Source organism: Canis lupus, chromosome 18, assembly GCF_011100685.1.
Source record: "Canis lupus familiaris isolate Mischka breed German Shepherd chromosome 18, alternate assembly UU_Cfam_GSD_1.0, whole genome shotgun sequence".
NCBI lineage: Eukaryota > Metazoa > Chordata > Mammalia > Carnivora > Canidae > Canis > Canis lupus.
This window is the reverse complement of record NC_049239.1, coordinates 11220249-11242297: the sequence shown is the minus strand read 5'-3', so window position 1 is coordinate 11242297 and position 22049 is coordinate 11220249. Positions and strand designations below refer to the sequence as shown.

Below are 22049 nucleotides of genomic sequence, written 5' to 3'. Positions count from 1 at the left end.
GTAGAAGGCCTGCTCTTCAGGTTTAATTTGAGGCTTCCTGAGCTGGAATCATCCTGTTCCTATGGTTAACATGGCTATTTTATAATGTGGAATATAAACTTTGTAGTTTTTAAAATGAAATCAAGACTGTGCTAATGGGGGCACCTGGGTGGCTCAGTCAAATAAGGGTCTGCCTTGGGCTCAGGTCATGATCCCAGGATTCTGGAATCAAGTACTGCATCAGGCTTACTGCTCAGTGGGGAGCCTGCTTCTTTCTCCCTCTGCCCTTTCCCCTTGCTCATGATCTCACTCTCTCTCTTATACTATCTCTCAAATAAATAAATTCTTTAAAAGAAAAAAAAAATCATACTAACGGTCTGCTTAGTGCTGCTTTGGGTTATATCACTGGACTCTTACCTGCCATTTAGGAATATTTTAGTCTATTTCAGTCTGGTGAGTGAGAATTATGACATGATAGGATGGATGGGAAGAACACAACTGTCTTCTGGAGAGCATGATATTCATATAATACTTGCTTCTAGAAGAGCCTTTCACTAGCTGTTCACATCATCTGTAAATATAATACCCACCCTACTTCCATCCACGGTTTGGCTTTCTTCAGTTTTAGTTACCTATAGTCACCCATAGTCTAGAAACATATGATCCTCCTCTGACATACTGTCAGAAGGTCAATAGTAGCCTCACGCTATGTCACAATGCCTACGTCATTCCCCTCACTTCATCTCATCCCATAGGCATTCTATCATCCACATCATGACAAGAAGAAGGGTAAGTACAGTACAACACTCTGTGAGAGAAAGTCCACATTCATCTAAGTTTTATTATAGTATGGTATTATAATTGTTCTATTTCATTATGTTATCACTGTTAATCTTACTGTGACTAATTTATAAATTGAACTTTATCAAAAGTATATATACCTAGGTAAGAACATAGTATATATGGAGTATGGAGTTTGGTACTGTCCATGGTTTCAGGCATCCCCTGGGGTTGGGGGCAGAGCTGGGGGGCGGGGAACTACTGGTCTTGCAGACACTTAGTGATGCATACTCTGCATTTATCCCTCCAGATCCATACTCTGCCCTTGTCACCCTGCTCAGTGCTCTAGGAACTGGATCACCAGGGGTTGCAACCTGACCTGGCCCACTGGCTTCTTCTGGAGCCAATCCATGGTAAGCACCAGCAGGAGATGGAAGCGCAGGAAAAGGGACAGGTCAGGGCACCAGGTCCCTGACTCATGCTCTCCCACCCACTTGTGCAGTCACCTCAATCCTCTCTTGGTCTCTCCAATAATCATATCTCCTCTTTCTGAGTTTTCATAGTGGCTCCCTCCTCTTCCTCTTCAGGCCAGGAAGTAGAAAGTCATCAGCACCAACACAGCCCCAGTGGCCTTCTATCCCCTCATCCTTCACCTTGTTTCCCTTAACCCTCCCCACAGGGCATCCTGGAACAGAATTCAGATCTCAAAATTTCTAGATCAAAATCTTCCAATATGTTGAAACCTCTCAACTGAGAGAAATAATGAATTTAACAAGCCAACACTCTTCTAAAAAAGTAGCACTGTGTGTCACCCTGTAGGAATGATCTAAAAACAAACCAGTACGATTTGTACGATTCATCCTACCAGAAACAATGTGCACAATAAGCAAGTCTAAGTATACTAAGCCTATAACAATGGGGTTTTGCCAATGACAACACTTTTCAGGAACATAAGCCCTATAGTTGCCAAAGGACAATTATCGTTAAAAAGTGTTTAGTAGGATGTTTTCAGCCTTCAATGGAAGGCATCTCAAAAGGCAGAAGTTGGTTTTCCTTTTAAAAGGTTATAGGACTTTTAAGCCAGGAGTTGTCACATTATTTCATCAGTGTTGTTAAGATGCTGATTTTTCCTCCATGGATAATTCAAGGTAATCACAACCAAATCCTCACAGGCTTTTTGAAGAAACTAACAAATTCTCAAATTTATCTGGAAATGTAAAAGGCAAAAAATAACCAAAACAATTTTGAGAAAAGAGAATAAATTAAAAAAAAAAAAGGATGCTATATCCCGCACCAAAGCTCTTTAGAGACATGAAGTCAAACTTTCAGCATAGAAAACTAAAACAGGATGGCTGACTTCTAGCCTATTGAAGTGGTAGTTTCCTTCAAAATCCTTGAAAACAATGCCTGCAAACAACTAGCTTCCTGTAAGCCCTATTCCACATCCACGGAGAAATCAAATCCCACGGAGGGTCCCTGGTGTAGAGCACAAAAGCTACAAGATAGAAGCCAACACAGAAAAAAGGAAGGACTCTGTTTCTAGGATACAACCACTCCCCCATAGACTGTACACTCGTGAGAAAATTCTGAGTCACCAGATACATTGGTTCCATCCTTTATGATATGCAATATTACAGAAGTATTTCTCTGCCTTCTATTTTAAAAGATTCAGATATGGCTTTGCTTTCCAAAATGCTGGTTCTTTTCCTCTGCTGTTGTGTACCTGTTAAAGCCATAATATATCATACCTGATATTCTATTAGTCAGAAAATTGAAAGAATACTGTAGTCTGATCAATATCAATGCCTGGTTAATCAAAAGAAGGAAGCCATAAAAACACGCTCCAATCTTATTGCATTGCTTTCAAGAATGAGTCATCTGGAGCAACAGGTATACGTGATTCCTTATTTGATGGAGTCCTTTCATCCTACTTATATTTCCTTCTCCCACAATTTGCCACTCTAAGTGGGGCTGGCTTCACACCAGCAGCCCAATCTCACCCAGCAGTTAGCTACGATTCAGAATCGAGGCTTATCCCAGACCCACCGAATTGAAATCAGCAGTGTAACAACATCCCCAGACAATCCATTTGCACATTCAAGGAGGATTGCTCTAAAAATTACAGACTTGGTGCCACATTTCCTATGGGTAAATGAGAGAACCAAAGTCATTATTCTGTGCATTTGTTGTTGATGCAGAAGAAGAAACCAAGATCACCAGACTGAAGCTGTTGTGGTCTCAGGATATACAGTGACGGCTGGTTATTGAAATGAACATGTGATCTCCGCTTAGCCCCCATTCTCTTAAAGGAGATGACTGAAAATATTCCAAACCGTTAAAAGTTCTGGATGGTTGACTGGGTTTTGGTTGGTTCCAGTTTAGTCTACATTTTCATGAAGTCATCACAATTAGATTCTCATAAGATGATTCTGCAAACCACTCCACAGGAAGTACAATCATCCCCATTAGTCACATTTTTGTCCACAATACGTGAATTAAACTCGAGTCTCCGGATCAGTTACATTCAACAACTTCATATAAATGACACAGAAACATCCATAAAGTTTTCCTGCCCATCCCCCAAAATGGTAAGTAATCACTGGCTCACTCAAAACCCCTGATGGACGCTCCTGCCCTTTCATGCAGAAACAACAACTGAAACCAGATGAGCAGCATCTGGTTTTGGATTTCAGAACCAAAGCTACAAGCAACTCGGGACTGCAGACAGGAGATTTTAACACACAGACAATCACAGCTGTGAGTAAGAGCAAATCTATTTCTATGTCAAATGTCCTATGATGATTTTTCACCTAAAATAAGAAATAGGCTTTAACTCAGTGGTTTGCCTGCCATAATACCATTAACACTGAACTGATCTTTGCTTCTTCCTCCAAAACCTAATGAGCAATCAGAACCCAATGCCTGCGTGGCACCTGGCTATGAACCAGACACCAGGGTTGGCCTTGTGAGGGTCATCTACACATATTGGCAATACTCGCTGCCTCTTCTGAACATAACTGTGGCAGATGGGGGTCTTCTCTCCCCTTCATTGCTTCTTTCCTTTTTCTTTTCCCTCCTTACCTCTCACTGGGAGTTTCATAACAGACTTCGTCAGCATGAAGTATACTTAAATTAGGCTGCGAAAAGTAGCCAGCAAAAGGAAGCTTCATTTTGTAAGAAGTGTCTCTCCAAAGACTGTGAAGGACTTAATTTTCTTCAAAAGATGCCAGGACCTCAAGAATTCGAATTCCCACTCCTCCCAGTGAACCCAGGACCCTGGGGGAAGAGCCATAGGGATGATGAGGGACGAAAAGAAGAGAGAGATGGAGAGAGCAATGCACAGCTCAGCTACATATACTAGGTAGGCTGCTTATGAAATGTTAAGCTACAAACTTGGAAAATGAGAAAAGTATAAAGAAATGTCTGTACCATACTCAGGTCTCCAAGTAGATGCATGAGCAACTAAACTGAGCTTTCTCCGTAAATACGGACTGTACAGATGCACTCTCCTGGGTATTGAGGGTCAAATAAAAGGGTTATGTAACTCGTTGGAAAGATAAAAGATACACTTCAATGTAAATTTAAGTAACAGCTCACTCTTAAAATGATCCAGGAAACCAGATGACTTTATATGGCCTTATATGCCAAGTACATTTTGAATCTCCAAGAGGGAGATGTAGAATGTAGGGCTGTCCAAATTTTTTTCGGCCAAAGAAACTTTTTGTCAAAGGAGCAGCTCACAAGACTGATGCTCTACCAAACACAGCTGGTCAAACTTTGAGTCGCACTATAGAGTTCTAGACCTAGGGATCTTTGGAACCTCTAAAACAGCTCCTCAACCCGGCTGGCATCAGGATCATCTGGGAGGCTATTTTGATTTAATACCAAATTTACACAGCACCCAAGAGTGAACCATCTCTCCAAAACATGCACAAATCATTACATGTCCTGGTTCAGCCAGGTATAAGCACGACAAACCTAGATAGATCACGGAGATACCATATGTCTCCCTTCCCCGACTGCTGCCCATAGTCAGGATCCTGAAGATCATTTGTTCTCCTGAAGAATCCCTACGTTGTAACCCCTGTCAGGTGTAGCGTAGGTTACTGGGATACACACATCAGTTTCATTAATTGCCCTGTATGAATAATTCAATATAAACCAGGTTCAAATAATGGGGAGGGGAAGGCAAGGAAAAGCTTTGGTTCATGCCTCAACTCCACCGCTCTCATGCCATTTAGAGGACTACTGATGAAATAAAACCATCTGTGTAACACATTCACATCGAGACCCTCCAGAGACCTAGCCATCCAGCAGCCTCAAACCCATTCTCTAGAGTTCCCTGCGCCTGCTGGGACTGACCCAATGGTCTGAATCACCCAAGCTCCAATCACCCAAGCTCCCATGCCTCTAACTTCCACAGCCAATGGAAGGCAGAAGCAGGTGAGGAAAAAAAAAGGTCGGACCCCCCTCTGTGTCAGCTTTGAGTTGTGTTCGCAGCAGGGCTCATGTCCCTTCATCCCTGCAACTCCTGTCCAGAGACCTTACCTTTATGACTCCAGCTCTCACTGGGTCTGGTTGCCCCCTTTTCTCCTCTGCCCCTTTAAACTAGCAGTGGTTACAGCTTCTTGCCGTAGTGATTCCCTAACATTTCCTGAGCTTCTGCAAAGGTCCATTCAGAAAACCCTCTTGAATCACCTTAGCTGAATTCTCCTTCCTGCCAGGTCCTCACTGATGGCATGAGCCCATCTCCGGCCCTGGTGATCTAACTATTCTGCTCTACCCATCCTGAACCCATGGAGAGGGAGTAATATTTGCAGCTTTAAAGCACATGTGCACATATACGTAGTCACAGAACAAAACTGGGCTCTTGGAATAGGTTGCTGAGGGTCCAAATGATGCCATTTTAATCCACACCAAGTAGTGTGCATTTAGATATATACTAAATGGAGTCAAAGTTCTAAAGCCCTGATTGTGAAGCAAGCCTGTGTCCTGGGAAGGGTAATAAATATTGACCCAGAGGAAGGCCCTTAAAAATTGTCACCATGAGTTTTTGCTAGGGTTGATGGGGTCTTGAGTGCTGCCAGAATTTGTTCTATAAAATAAAATTCCAAAACTCAAATTGATAGAAAATAGAACCTGATGGTTTTCAAAGGCAAAGCTCTTTGGAAGGACCAGAACTACATGCATGGATTCTCCTCCTCCAGCTATCCAGGAGAGAAAAGCGTTTTTGCTTTTGCTACAGAAGAGGTGACTGGTCACCAGTTGTCAAGAGTACTGAGCTTAGTGAAGTCACAGCCAAAGAGCATCACTGGATTCTGCTTCCAAAAGCAGTATTTCTCCTAACGTGCTGGAGGTGGTGGACCTTTCTGCTACATCACCCCTATTACCCATACTCCTCCCTGTCACCCACCCAGCCAGAGTGGCTTCCTGAAACCAGGAAGGTGCCAAGAACTACATTCTAGACATTTAAATTTTTTTAAAGATTTTTATTTACTTATTCATAAGAGACATAGAGAGAGAGGCAGAGACACGGGCAGAGGGAGAAGCAGGCTCTTGCGCAGAGCCCAATATGGGACTTGATCCCAAGACCCCAGGACCATGACCTGAGCCAAAGGCAGACCCTCAACCACTGAGCCACCCAGACGCCCCTACATTACAGACATTTTCATGAATATGGGAGGGAGGAAGGAAGGGAGGAAGACTGAATATAATTTTCTACCATAATCACAATATCACATATACTTAATAATAAATATATATTAAGAATCTTCAAAAACAGAGGGAAATATTCACAATATTTTACTGTGTAAAAAAAGTTATAAGACAGCATGAAAATTATGATCCGATACGTGTATACACACACATATTCATACATAAAGGCTTTGCAGCAAATATATTAGCACTGATTAAATGTTAGAGAGAGAATTATGGGCTTTTTTACTTCTATCTTCATAATTTTTATAGTTTTCCACATTTTCTAAAATGCACGTATGTTTTGGAAGTTAGACGAAGGTTACTGAACAAAACTTAACCTGGAGAGAACATTCTAACCTTGAAGAAAACACTAGATCAAATTCTTGCCCTCTTTCAGTTATCCTGAAGGAAGATACTGCCAGAAGCACTTACGGAGGCATCATGGAACTTTTACTTTTACTATCATTAGACACCAGCTGTATGCCGGACATAAGAGAAACAAAGATGGGTCCCAGCCTGCAGAAGCTCACAGCTTAGACAGCATTCAGAAACATGACAATTGGGAAACCCAGCCATGTGTGATGGGCTCACACACCAGGTATTAAGGAAGACCTGGGAGGACACCTCCCTCTGCGTGGGTCAGCAGTCCGGGGAAGTCTCTTTCAGAGGGACAATGAGCCCAGATCTTCATCTTGAAGGACAAATGGGAGCTTGTCTCATCCAAGAAGAACACATGTCACCCTCCTCTACTTTTACCCCTTCCCTCTCTGCACTCTGCTCTGCTTTGTCTCTCTTTATGGTAAATTTCATTATTTTACTATTTATAAAGTACTTCCTGGTTATCTGATTCCCCTATCCCATCAAATTCCGTAAGAAAAAAGTTTGTCTTCTCCATCTTCAACAACTAGAACAGGGTCTAGCGCATAACAGGCATGCAAACATTTCTTGAATAAATGAATGAAAGACAGAGAGGCAAGAAACGAAAGTGTGAAGTGCTAGGGTGCCTGGGTGGCTCGGCGATTTAGCGGTTTAGCCTTCAGTCCAGACAGGGTGTGATCCCGGGGTCCTGGGATTGAGTCCACATCAGGCTCCCTGCATGGAGCCTGCTTCTGCCTCTGCCTTGTCTCTGCCTCTCTCTGTGTGTCCCTCAGGAATAATAAATAAAACCTTTAAAAAAAAGTGTGAATGCTGAATAATAACATTCTAGAGTTCACAGCTGCTGGAGTGTGAGGCACACCATGACCTAGGATAAGGCTTCAAGGAGGCATGGACCAGACAACAGAGGGTCCGAGCACCTTTATCCCGAGAAAGACAGGGGCCCTTGGAGGAGCTGTGGGGCAAGGTAACCCCATGGTCTAGGACCACAGTGCATAGGCAGCTTGAGGGTTGGACAATAAGGCAACATCAGACAACTGAGAGGGCAGGAAGAAAAAGGTGGCTGCAACAAAGATGTGGTACCAGGTACGTCCATTCATTCATTCCACAGTTACTGAATGTCGCGCTCCGGCATATGGCAGTCACAGCCACAGTACCATTAGTATAGCTTTCAGTGTGGCAGGTCCTGCAACCAGGCACTGCTCCAATCCCTGGGGATACAGCAGAAACCCAGGCTCTACAATTCAAGTTTTACTTTTAACTAGGGCACCTGGGTTAGCGGCTCAGTCCAATAAGGATCTGACTCCTGATTTCGGTTCAGGTCATGATCTCAGGATTGTGAGATAGAGCGCCGGGTAGGGCTTTAGGCTGGGTGTAGAGTCTGCTTGAGATTCTCCCTCTCCCTCTCACCCCACTGGTGCGCTCTCTCTCTTTCTAAATATATATGTTTCTTAAACCTTTAAAGTTTTACCTTTAATCTACTTAAAACAGGGCTAAATTATTGCTGCCTACCTTTTGGGTAGACAGAGGGAAGTAGACTATAACCTAAGGCCTGTTTCTTTTCACAAAACACTTTCCAACTACCTGCTTCTGAAGAGCCAGAGCCTAGGTGATGTTCCATAAGGCTTCGTACCTCCTCCAATGGATGAAATCTCTCTGAAGTACAAAGCCACAAGATATTTGCTTAGGTTGTTTTCCAGAAGTTAAGAGGCTCACTTCCATTCAATTCAGGCCAGTTGAGACCACTGACCTAGCTACTGGGTCTGCACAAACATCCAACAGATGGTAAGGAACCTGCAGCCTCCACGCCCAGGTCACATCAATGCCACCAACTTTGAGCACGTGACCTATGAAGAAGGATGTTTAATTTGATGACATCAAGGCTCTGATGTCAAGGAACCTGCAGCCTCCACGCCCAGGTCACATCAAAGCCACCATCTTTGAGCACGTGACTTATGAAGAAGCAGGATGATCCACCACTCCCAGCAAGACCAACACTTACCTCACCTTTACCTCACCCTTCCTAGCTTCCAGTCATATTCCCCCCCACCTCTCCCTAAAAGCCCATAAAGACTCAAGATCTCATTTTCAGAGAAGAATTTTTGAGTTTTCTTGTCTTCTCATTCAGCTGTCTTGCAAATTAAACTTCATTCTCTGCCGCACATCTGGTCTCAGTGTTTGGCTCTGCTGTGCATGGGGCATAGGGGCCCTCCTTTCCTTACACAGCCATGGACAAGATGGACAAAGGGCCTTCCTTTGGAGGATTTATTCTACCGTGAATCAGTAAAAAAAAACAGTAAAAAACAAAAATAGTTTCAGATGGCATTCAGTGCTATGAAGAAAAATAAAAGAAAGGAGAAAAGAGAAAGATTCCTGAAAACACTGAAGAGGTAAAAACTGCAAGATAAGGAAACTATCCAGCTGCCTAGGAAACTCTCAGAATGCTCAGCACTGATTTAATTGCTGAAGCAAATGGTGGACTTTCCTGGAACCTTTCTAAGTGCATATCCTAAAGAAAGGCCATCTGAACAAGAGCCAGTCCAGAGAAAGGATTCCACAGCAGGCAACTCAAGAGCCAGGAGCAGCCAGCTGTGGGCACTGATGGTTTGGGGTGGCCATTTGACACCAAGGGGCACTGCACCACCCAAACATGATAAATGCAGGCAGGGACCCACATGATCAAAAACTGCTGATGGAGACTCCAAAGTTAGACACCCACCTTTGGCAATTCTGTCCTGCAAGGAGGGACCTAGTTTTAAATTTGCATCTTGGGGGCACCTTGGATGGCTGAAGTGTCTGCCTTCAGCCCAGGCCATGATCCCAGGGCCCTAGGATCTCGCATCTTGGGAGCACCTTGGACGGCTGAAGTGTCTGCCTTCAGCCCAGGCCATGATCCCAGAGCCCCTAGGATCAAGCTCTGCATCCTTCACTCAGCAGGGAGCCTCTTTCTCCTTCTCCCTCTGCCCCTCCCCCTGCTCATGCGCGCACTCTCTCTCTCTCTCTGTCTCAGATAAATAAATAAAAATCTTTTTTAAAAAAATAAATAAATTTGCATCTTGGCTTGCTTAGAGAACAGAACATTTTTTCTGGATCTAAAAACGGGGTCTCCCTCACCCAAATTTAATTCATGTTATTTTTACTCTTTGGGGAAGTAGGGGAAAAAAATAAACCTGCTATGAAGGAGGGAAGAGGACGGTTAGTCAAAATCTGATTGAGAAAGAAAGTATTTCATTTCAAAGGGATGTCTGTAGCTTAAGAGATAGGCAACAACATGTTATACAATAATTCTCACATCTTAAAAAAAAGTTCCCTTAAAAAGACATCGGTGAGTGATGGGTGTTAGTCCTGTGACGCTCACAAGCACTCCGGGCCCCAGTGACCTGAATAGCCTCCCCGGCTCATCCCAGGGGGTAGAGATGGAGGGAAGTAACAATGAACATTGTTTTTGTAATTGGTAGCTAGGTGACAAACAGGCCTGGGACCCTAAGAAGCTGCTTTTGCATTCTACGGTTGGAAGTAACTGCCCTTAATTTATCCAGCCATGAGGAAACAGGGAGATGTAGAGGGAAGTGTATAGATGCCGAATCCAAGAACAGTTTGTTTCACGAAAAACTGAAGTCACAGAGGACATGCCCTTTCCCTGTTCATGTTGTCAAAATGTATAATTCACGTGTTTTCCAGCCTCCTCGGGTTCCTAGGAGGCACCAGAGCTGCAGCTCACCAGCTGCCAGCACTCTGTAATCCAGTCCTGGGCAGAGCCAGCAGGCGTGCCACCAAAATCACATCAGGCCCTGGCCACGTTTCTTCAGCTCATCTCTTGATTAGGACAACAGCCCGGGACAAAGCCACAAAGGGCTGTTGAATTGACAGCTCACCTACGCAGGTGAATACAGATGACGGACTGAGAGGGGGAAACCCAATTTTTAGGCTGGGAACAAGAGACAGTAGCTTCTACAGAACGGCCTGGAAGAAAGCCAGAGCTGCAGTTTCCTGATGGAATCGGGAGCCAGAGATCCCAGCAACACGCCAGCCAGCTCTCACTGACAATAGGCTCCAGTGCTCAGCTGGATCCACGAGTCATATCAAACAGCAGCTATGGGAGTCCCATCCCATCCCTCTGACAAGTGGGGTTGTCCAGCTATGACAACTTCATGGGCCAAATGCTTATGCTGTGCCGAGAACTGTGCCGCGTGCTTCATTTCACTTAACCTTTATGAATACCCAGTAAGGTGGGTACGATTATTAGACCCATTTCACAGATGAGAAAACTGAGGCCTACAGGTATTGAATGAATGGCCAAAAGTCACACAGCTAGGAAGCAATAGAGCCAGTACTAAAAGCCCAGGACTTTGTGCTCTAAATAACTTCCTGTTCTGTGATGCTGAGTCACACATTATCTCGAGTCATGAGACCATGTATTCCTTGTGTCAGCTGACAGGTATGGCATCTGTGCATATGACTAGTTGGTCAGGCTCTCTTAACAAGGCCTTGGTGAAGTTATTATAAATCTACTTGAAATACAAAAGTAATATTTTTTAAAAAAAAGTGTATGTCCATAGACAATTCTGTTTCATACAGAATTCTAATTGGAAGACTATGACCAAAGTGCCCACAAAAATCTCTCCTTTTCCTGTAAGCATCCTATTTTACAATGTTACCTTGCACCTCTTCCCATTAAGAGGTGGAGGCTGATCCTCCAATCCTTAAATTTTAACTTGGCCATGTGATTTGCTTTGGTCAGTGAGAATTTAGTAAACTTTAGGTAAATTGAGACTTGAAAGTTTCTACTCTAGAGCATGCCTTCTTTTGCTTGGGAACTCTGGGCACACCTCTCCATGAACAAATCCAGGCCAGTCTGTTGGATGGTGGGGCACATGCAGCCAAGTCATCCCCCCCATCCCAACCAATTGCAAATCAACCACTAGTCTAGTAAGTGTAGCCATCCTAGACCATTTTGCCCCTCCCCAGAGCCCAGCAACCAAGGTCAACATCAGCCAAGATGGCCCAAACCAAAGGAATCCCTCACCTGACCCACAGAATTAAGAGAAATGATAAATGTTTATTTTAAGCTATTAAGTTTTGGGGTGGTTTGTTACACAGCACAAGCTAACTGGCTCAAGTATTTAGAGAATAAAGCTCTGACGTCTTTGCAGTGTTATCAGCAGTGTAATGTGACCCTGTGGTGGCATTCCCCTCATCCAAGCCACACAGCTGAATAGATTATGTGTAGTCAAGGAGAGAACCTGTTTGGTTACTTTTGTTTTGTATTATTTGTGGCCTACCTCATTCCACTGGTGGTTCCTCATTCCACTGGTGGCCTGGTTGTACAACAGAATTACCTTGGATGCTTCTAAAACATACTGATGCATTAGACCCCTCCTCAGAGATCCTAATTTCATTGGTCTGGAGTACGACAGCAGTGTTGTCATATAGGTTGTAGGTGGGGCCTTGGGTTAGTGATTATATTTAGATGAGGTCATGAGGGTGGAGCCCCCATGATGGGATTAGTGCCCTTAGAAGAAGAGGACAGACCAAAGCCCTCTCTCTCTCCTCTCTCTCTCTCCTTATAAGTACATGAGGGAAGATGAGGCAGGAGCCTAGAAGCCAGAGAAAGGACCCTCACCAGACAGTAAATCTGCCGGCACCTTGGTCTTACACATCCCCCGGAACTGAGAAACAGTCGTCTACTGTCTGAGCAGCTCGAGCTGACTACCGCAGGTGTCTTTCCAGAAGGGACAGGATGTCCACTGAGGGGCCGTGGTGGGCAATACCATGAGCGAGTAGGGTGGATGGAAACAAAGGAGGGGGAGAAGAAAGTCACTCTATGGATGTTAAGACTGGAAGAGAAAGATGAAAAAGATCTACAGGGCAAGCCAGGAGCAAACCAGGTGACATGGAAGGAGAAAACCATCTGGGTTCATCCTACGCAAAACACATGGACCCTTTCTTTCCAGCAAACCCTGCCATTCAAAAGAGAGAGCCATCATTACCTGGTGACCCCAGGCAGCTGTCTGACTGATGTGCTGGGGTCATGCTCACTGGCCTGTGGTTTCCTTTTCTCATTAAACCAATTACTTTTAAAACACATCTTAAATCGAAATGATGTCATTCGCAAGGCCTGAGACAGCATCAGGGTGGAATCGTTGGTTCATAAATATTTATCATCACCTGCTAGCTGAGAGCAGAAGAGGAAGGGGAAATGGAAGAGATGTGTCCAGGGCCTCCCACGCCACTGATGTGACAGGAGACGTGCAGAAAGTCACACACACAAAGGGGTGATCGAGATGCACAGCCTCGACCTTGGAGGCAAAAGGATGCTACAGGAACCAGGACGTGGTTACAAGCAGCAGCAGAAGAGGAGAGCCAGGAGAGGAGAGGGGCGTGGGTAGCCACGGAAATGGGGAGAGGAGACCAAGAAGCCTCTTTTGATTCGCTATTAAGAGAATGGAGCAGCAGAAAGAAGGGACAGACAAGAACCAACAACACAAGGGGTGTGTCTTCACACCTCTTCCCCTTCTTTTAAGGGAGCAAACTTATCATTTGTCTCTGAGGCAGCTTTTTTGAGCATTTCTGTATTTTTCTCCTTATTAAGCACAGCCAGCAAGATCTGATTTCCATAGCAGTCACGTGAAGTCAACTCCCTTTGCACCCAAGCAACCGTTAAGCATTTTATGTTTTCCTACTTGAACTAAAATGTATTTCCTGAAGAAAAGGCATTAGAAGAAGGTGTTTTTTCCACTTTTTTTCCAGGCTTATTATTATGCCCATCAGATGCTCACGAAGTATGGAATGATGAATGAATTTCTGAGCAAATGAGTGACTGACGGGGCCCATGGTTCACCCAGGGGCAGCTTATTAATTACACACATAAGTGCCCCTAAAGAACCAACCAATCTCTCCCCCAGCAGAGGAGAAATCTTCTTCTACCCACTTATTTCAGTCATTTATTCTCAAATGCTATTCAAGGATTTAGTAGGCCAGACAGCATAATAAACACATCATGATCACATTAGTTCATTTTGTGGCATTTGGTGTAAGTATCCACACCACACTCTTCCCAGGAGGCTATACGCACTCCACAGCAGAAAAAGTCCTGAGGGAAGAATTTTCCAAAGAGCACACAACCAATAGGTCAGACAGCTGAGCTTTGAATCCAGGGATCTGACTCCCAGTGCCTGAACTTCTCTCAGTGAGCTTTACAGCCTCTCTTCTACAGGGGCTCAGAAAATACTTGTTGAATGAAAAATTTACATAAGTACATGATCTGTAACTTTAAAACCCCCTGATGAGAGCAATATACAATATACACTTTTCTTTATGAATCATTACTTGAAAACAGTAAAAATAGTCTCCACATCATTAAGAATAAGTCTGAGTTAGCTATAAATGCTCTGTTACAGAAACTACAGTAAGTCTAAAGAAAATGAAAATCTCTCATCACCTCAGCAATCAGCAAAAAACACTATGAGCGTCTAGCGCATATCCCCCCCCCCACTGCAATGACTTATTTATTTTTTATATTACTGGAATCATATCTTTCTTAAAATTACGCCTTGAGGATTTTATCACCTCACCACACAGTTTTCAAGCATCTACGCTTTCATTACTCCGTAGTGTTTTATCACTGAACAGACGAGTGTGATCATTCTCATGTTGATAACGGTTGCCTCCAGTTCTTTACAAAAATAAGTAATGTTTTCAGAATACGCTTCTCAACAGGTTTCATGTAGTTTCTCTATTTTGCTGGCATAAAAGCCCTACCATTTTAAATTAAACATGTAATTGAGGTAAAATATCTCCCCAAACGTTAGCCAAACGCAACATCAAGGACATCCCTAGGGTTTAGATGCTGTCTTGCTCTGAACCATTGGTCTAAGTTCCACCATCCTCCATCACCTGGGGCTTCAGGTGGGGATTAAAAGACCGAACCCCAACATATGTCACAGAGAGATCAGGAACTCTATGGACTGGGGCTCACTTCTCCAGGGTAATGGAGGCACTGCAGGCCAACAAACACCCTGCAGCTGCAGAACAAAGTCTTCCAGTGTCCAAGGTGGTGGCCACGTAGCCTTGATAAGAGGGCTGTGGTCCAGAACAGAGCCCAGGAGACGCAAGAAGAGTAAAGACCTCGGGACTAGGTGGCTGGTGCCCAAAGATGATGAAGGACAAGCTATATGTCAGTGCCACGACCAAGAACCAAGGATGGCACAAAATCAGAAGCTCCTTGTTGATGCTGGCATAAGAGAATCCCTCAGATTCTCAGTTCACTAGAAAAAGTAAGATTGTTCCCAAAGAAGGTCAGATTTTTTTGTTACAGTTTGGCAATTATAGATGAGACCTGTGTTTAGTACCATAGGGCTACTTTACTACCATAAACCCTCCAAATGGCCATTCTTAATTCAAAGTGGGTGTCTTCGAATAGAGATAATATAATCAAGCATCAGAAAGGAGCTACACTATCATTTCTCCTACATGGCAGTTCAGTTCCAGCCTCTGTTAGGTGATCACAGTGAAACTAATATAAATGTTATGAGTCAATCATACCTCAACAAATACAATAAAGAAATAAAGCTTCCTTCCCTATGACCAAGGAAAGAAAAACTAATAATTTGGGGGAAAGCACCTTGAGATGAAAGCATCTCGTCCTCACGTCGAGCTCAAACTCTCTTGAAACTCCTTAGCTTTAAGACACACAAAGGATAGTTATTATGATAAAACGCTGCTATCTGTAAATCCTTCAGATCATATTCTGTGAGAACACCTGCCCATGCAGAATCACGCTGTCATCAACTGGATGTAACTAACCCTCAGCTTTCTACATAGGAAAACTTTATAGATTGGCTACCTCATGCTGTTCAGAAAGATCTGAAGTTAACATATTTAGGATAGTTTGTGAACCAGGAAATGGAGTTTCCATGCCCCCCACAACCCACCAGAAAATGAAGAAGAGGAAATGGGACTATGATGAGTCTCCTTTTCAATCTACGCGGAAAATATTTATACACAATTTTTATGCCATTTTGGGAACTATTTTGGGAATAATCAGTAATTAAACCTGCATTTCAAGAGCATCTAAAATTTATGGGGATGCTATGATAGGTATAAAGGGGAATCCCTATATATTCTATCATTTATATATTTATATATATTTTCCTACTATATATTATTTTGATCTAGACTTCATTGGAATTGCCTCTAAAATTTTATAGATATATTAAACATGGTTCCAAATTAACTTTCCCAACTATCTGCACTTCCTGAGATTTTTAAGATATACCAACCTTAGGGGGTTGTGGCTGGCTCAGCCAGTTAAACCTCCAACTCTTGGTTTCAACTCAGGTCATGGTTTCAGGCTCATGAGATCAAGTCCTGCATAATGTCAGGCTCCCCATTCAGCAGAGAGTCTATTTCCCCTCTCTCCCTCTCCTGCCCCTGCTCATGCGCGCGCTCTCTCTCTCTCTCTCAAATAAATAAATAAATCTTAACAAAAGAAACACTAAAACAAAATCAGTAATCGTTTATTGTTGAGATATTACATACAAATGCACATTAAATCAACCTAAGTAGCCCATTTATATAACGCATAATTGCAAATATGTAAATACTCCTTTCAAAAGTCCTGACTACTCCACGATGAATTTGAGCTAACATCCACTCAAATTCTGGAGCAAGTAAGTTTGATCACACATGGCTGCCTGAAGAGCTGGTTGAGAAATACCACGATGATGATGATGAAGCTGCATCCTGATTTAATAGGAAAAGGTGCTGCATCTGATTACTGCTGTCTGCCACAGACACACACACAGCATGAGGGGTGGCTCCCATTCCCAGGACGACTCACTACCGATCACACCCAGTTCCCAGTGGTGCCGAGGGCTGGGCATCGGCTTTACATTAGGACATGTGTGCGTGGCAGGTACCAATGGAAGAGAATGGAGTCAGTGACAGGAGCCCTGGCACTGGAAGGGGCAATCGACATGTAAGTTATGGCCAAGGACACTGGTAACTGCAACAGTAGCCCCTGTGACACACGAAGGGGAGAGTCTCCCATGTGCAGTGTGGCAGTAGCAAGAAGTCTTTGGGGGGTATGACAGGAGTCACAAGCCCACTATGATGGGTACATCTTCTGGGGCACAAACCCCTCACACAAGCAAGAGGTTGAAGTGGGCTCGCTTCTCAGGATGCTGCTCCAGAAGGCCCCTGAGCTTTGAGGTTCTCTCTCCCAACTAGTCTCAACTGTTAGTAAAAAGTGAAAAAGATCTGTTCTCAGAAATCTCACAGAGGAAGACATAGACATGGCCAACAAGCACATGAGAAAATGCTCTGCATCACTTGCCATCAGGGAAATACAAATCAAAACCACAATGAGATTCCACCTCACACCAGTGAGAATGGGGAAAATTAACAAGGCAGGAAACCACAAATGTTGGAGAGGATGTGGAGAAAGGGGAACCCTCCTGCACTGTTGGTGGGAATGTGAACTGGTGCAGCCACTCTGGAAAACTGTGTGGAGGTTCCTCAAAGAGTTAAAAATAGACCTGCCCTACGACCCAGCAATTGCACTGTTGGGGATTTACCCCAAAGATACAGATGCATTGAAACGCCGGGACACCTGCACCCCGATGTTTCTAGCAGCAATGTCCACAATAGCCAAACTGTGGAAGGAGCCTCGGTGTCCAACGAAAGATGAATGGATAAAGAAGATGTGGTTTATGTATACAATGGAATATTCCTCAGCCATTAGAAATGACAAATACCCACCATTTGCTTCAACGTGGATGGAACTGGAGGGTATTATGCTGAGTGAAATAAGTCAATCGGAGAAGGACAAACGTTATATGGTCTCATTCATTTGAGGAATATAAAAAATAGTGAAAGGGAATAAAGGGGAAAGGGGAAAAAATGAGTGGGAAATATCAGAAAGGGAGACAGAATATGAGAGACTCCTAACTCTGGGAAACAAACTAGGGGTGGTGGAAGGGGAGGTGGGTGGGGGGTGGGGGTGAATGGGTGATGGGCACTGAGGGGGGCACTTGATGGGATGAGCACTGGGTGTTATTCTATATGTTGGCAAATTGAACACCAATAAAAAATAAATTTAAAAAAAAGAAACAAACAAACAAAAAGATCTGTTCTCTTCGTAAGGCACCAAAAAGGTCATTGCTAGCTCCCTCTTGACTCACTGGAAAGAATTCACCTAAACCAGTATGGGTTGTTTCTATACCTAAAAGAAGCTCAGACATCCATGGAACAAAGCCAGAGATTGGCTGCATTCACACTGTCATTGACTATTACTACTGCTACTACTATAATACAAACAGCAGTTGCTATTTTTTTTTAAAAAAGATCTTATTCATGTATTCATGAGAGACACAGAGAGAGACCGAGAGGCAGAGACACAGGCAGAGGGAGAAGCAGGCTCTATGCAGGGAGCCTGACATGGGACTCGATCCCGGGTCTCAGGATCACGCCCTCGGCTGAAGGCAGCACTAAACCGCTGAGCCACCCGGGCTGTCCTACAAACAGCAGTTTTAATTAAACCCTTACCACATGTCAAGTACGGTGCTGATATCAATATCAACTCATTTAGTCAATCAATCAATATCAATATCAACTCATTTAATCTCCTAAACTAGCATTGTCCAATAGAACTACAATGTGAGGACCACATACGTACTTTTATATTTTCTAGTAGCCACATTAAAAAAACTAAAAGAAATTATTGCAATTATATTAAATAATATTTCACTTAACACACTATTTCCAAAGTATTAACATTTTCATATGTAATCCATATAAAAATTATTAAGGAGTTATTTGCATTTTGTGCCCTATTTTGTACATTTTTTGCCCAATTTTAATCATGTTTTTTATAGCACATTTTCCAAGTCAAGTGCAGATTTTATATGTACAGTGCATTTCAATTCTACTGGCTGGATTTTAAGTACTTAATAGCCACACATGGCTAGTGGCTACCATACTGGGCAGCACAGATGTAAACAATGAGTGATACAAATGCCCTTACTATTGAGTTATACAGAAACCAATGCTTAGAAAGGCCCAAGGTCACATACCATGGTGGGGAATGAGACTCAAATCCAGGTCTGTCCAAAAACAAAGCCCATGTTCTTAACCAGTAATTATACTGCCACTAGGAGATAAATGTTTTAAATTATACTACAAAACAGTAACATGATTTAATAATCCAATCCTCATCTATTTTGGCTGATAAATAAAAACTGCATAATACAATCATTGAGAAATATTTTATGCTATCTAGAACAATAGTCTAAACCCCAGCAATGATTTTATGCATAAATACTCTCATCATGTTATTGGTAGAAAGAAAACGAAAGACACCCAAATTGGTAAACAGCCCAATAAGTACAATGCAACCTTATGTATTTTATAATCATAAAAATTATTTTTTAATAACCATATACTAAAAAACTTCTAAGGCTAGCTAACATTTTATTTTTTAAAGGTTTTTATTTATTTGAGAGAGAGAGAGAGAGCGTGAGCAGGGGGAGGAGCAGAGAGAGGGAGAAGCAGGCTCCCCGCTGAGCAGAGAACCCCATGAGGGGCTCCATCCCAGGACCCTGAGATCGTGACCTGAGCAGAAGGCAGACACTTAACCAACTGAGCCACCCAGGCACCCCACTAGCTAACACTTTAATATAAGTGGTTTATTTGATACATATATTAGTATCTATTTATAATACAAATACTGTATGTCTGTGCTTGTAATGAATACCAACTCACATTATATGAAAAACAGAGCCACTTGAGAGAAGTACCTGCCATTAGTACAAAATATAGTCTAACTTAAAGGGCTTAGGGGCGTCTTCCATTTTCTATTGGTCAGTTTATATACAAGAATATGGAAAGGCTTTTTTTTTTTTTTTTTTTTTTAAGAAATCTGCAGGGAGGTCAGAATTCAGAAAGGCTTGGGACAAAAAACAAATCTGGGCTCAGAGGTCGGCCAGGAGAGGTACCACCAGAGGAATCCCTGTGAGAGCTTGATTATCGGCACCACTCTGAGTGGATGATGGGATAGAAAAGTTGCATGTATATGTCTTTTGAGACATTCTTTTTTTATTAATACAGAGATAGGAGCAATTTTCATAAAAGAGAAAAACAAAATGTCCCAATTATGTTACATTTGTAAGGCCATTATGTTTCTTGGGAACAGATAACTGAAACAAATGAGTTACATTTCTTCAATCTAAATGGTAATTCTCCATGACAGCACAAATCTTACATAACAGCTGTGCTGAGTGCAAAAGGATGTTCCAGTAGACTCTCACACTGCAGCCTCCTGGAAATTGCCCTAAGGAGTTCTGGAAATTAGAGGTCCGGGACTCCCAGCCCATTGGCAAGGCTCAATCTCAACCCAAAGCAGCCCTTTGGTGAAGAAAGCATCCTCAAGGAAGAACATAAAGACAACTTTTATACTAAGTAATGCATTCCACATTAGCAATGGAGACTAGCTGGTGAGGCCAGTCTTCAAGCTTCTCACTGGTTTTATTATTATGATGATGAGTGTGAAGATACGTATCATCATCCAGAATCCAGCCAGATCAGCTGAGAGCTGATGCCTGTATGAGTCAGAAAAACAGAAACCATTTCACGTATTTACTAGGTCGGAGATGGAGGAGCTGAGAAGTCAAGGAGTGAGTTATTGCAAAAACTAGCAGCTGTAGGAAGCTGCTCTCACACCTGGACTGGAGAGACACCGGAGGAGGTGATGCCACAAATGAGTCCCAGCCAAGGTCACCTGACAAGGTCAGCCGCACCACAGTAGGCCAGTCCACAGGATGCTGGACCCAGGAGGGATGCACAGCTACAGCTAACAAAGCCACCCCGGGGGGAGTAGGAGGGAAATACCTAGGTTTGTCCCTCCCACTTACTCTCCATCTTCCTAAGAGTGCCTTCCACTGGCCAGTCCCAGTGGGAAGCCAACTGATGGATCCTGGGAAAGGTAGCCTGCAGGGTCCAGCCCCTCTAATGCTGACAGCAGAGAAGGGGGAGCCTCTGTTCCAGACGAAGGCATCTGGGGGCGAGCTGGCCCAGGACCCCTCTGGTACTTGACCTGCATCACAGCATCCCTGTCCTCAACTCCGAGAAATCACTTCCCTGTGATCTGTTTTGCTGTGGTGCCAGCGGCCCATCCAGACAGAATGAAATGAATCATCATCCCCTTCAGTACTGGTAATAGTAACAAAATGGTGTCAAGATTGCTGTTCATTTCTATTACCATAGACTGCGAGGAAACATTTTTCTGCTGTTTTCAGGATCAAAACTATTCGTACATCCCTTAAGGAATCAGGCAGATTTGGGCTTACAGACATTGGACGGCCTAACGGCCTCCTGGCTTCTTACTTACTGATCACAGCTGCACTGTGGCTCGGCCTCAGTCTCCCTGCCCTACCTTCTTTTCTGTTATTTTAAAAATTGGCTATTTTGCACTTTTTACATTATTGTAAGCTGACTTAAATCATTTATGGAACAAGCAGGAAGGAAATACACACATGTATATATACATGCATTCATATAAACGTAGGTGCATAATTTTGGACATAGGCTAATGGCAGCCATAACATAATGAAACATAAATCCAAGCATGAGCTTTGGTATTGTGCCAAATTAGGTGTGAAGCCTAACTACTACCTCATTATATTTGTCAGGTATGTTTCAACTATGTTTCTGTGTTTTTTATTTACTTTTTAATATTGTGAATATACTTGGCTTTCTTGACCTGTCCAATACAGACATTAATGTTTGTGTCAATTCATTAGTCTTTTGTAGTTTCTTGCACTGATCGCATGCTTAATTAAGGGAGGCTTTTCCAATTTTAAGATCAGCGAAACATTAATTTCTACTTCTTCCTTCTATGATTTCTTTAAATAAAAACTATATATATGGGATCTCTGGGTGGCGCAGCGGTTTGGCGCCTGCCTTTGGCCCAGGGCATGATCCTGGAGACCCGGGATCGAATCCCACGTCGGGCTCCCGGTGCATGGAGCCTGCTTCTCCCTCTGCCTATGTCTCTGCCTCTGTGTGTGTGTGTGTGTGTGACTATCATAAATAAATTTTTTAAAAAATTAAAAAATATATATATCATAATAATAGTAGCAATAGTAAATAATTACCCTAATAGTCACAAACATAATAATAATAGAAAACAACTGTATGGAATCTGCTTTGTGCCAGATATT

General features: G+C 43.1%; 1 protein-coding gene and 1 long non-coding RNA gene across 5 annotated transcripts in view; one reads left to right on the top strand and one right to left on the bottom strand.

The window, feature by feature from the left end:
- The window catches only part of AMPH (amphiphysin), a 211348-nt gene that overhangs the window by 129113 nt on the left and 60186 nt on the right, over positions 1–22049 (bottom strand). The window lies entirely within an intron of this gene.
- On the top strand, positions 717–7239 carry LOC111090883. Of its 2 annotated transcripts, none has more exons than XR_005373129.1 (3): positions 717–768; positions 1070–1172; positions 6854–7239. It is a non-coding gene; the product is annotated as an uncharacterized LOC111090883 (long non-coding RNA). The 2 variants fall into 2 exon arrangements; XR_005373130.1 differs by lacking the exon at positions 6854–7239 and adding an exon at positions 3406–3787.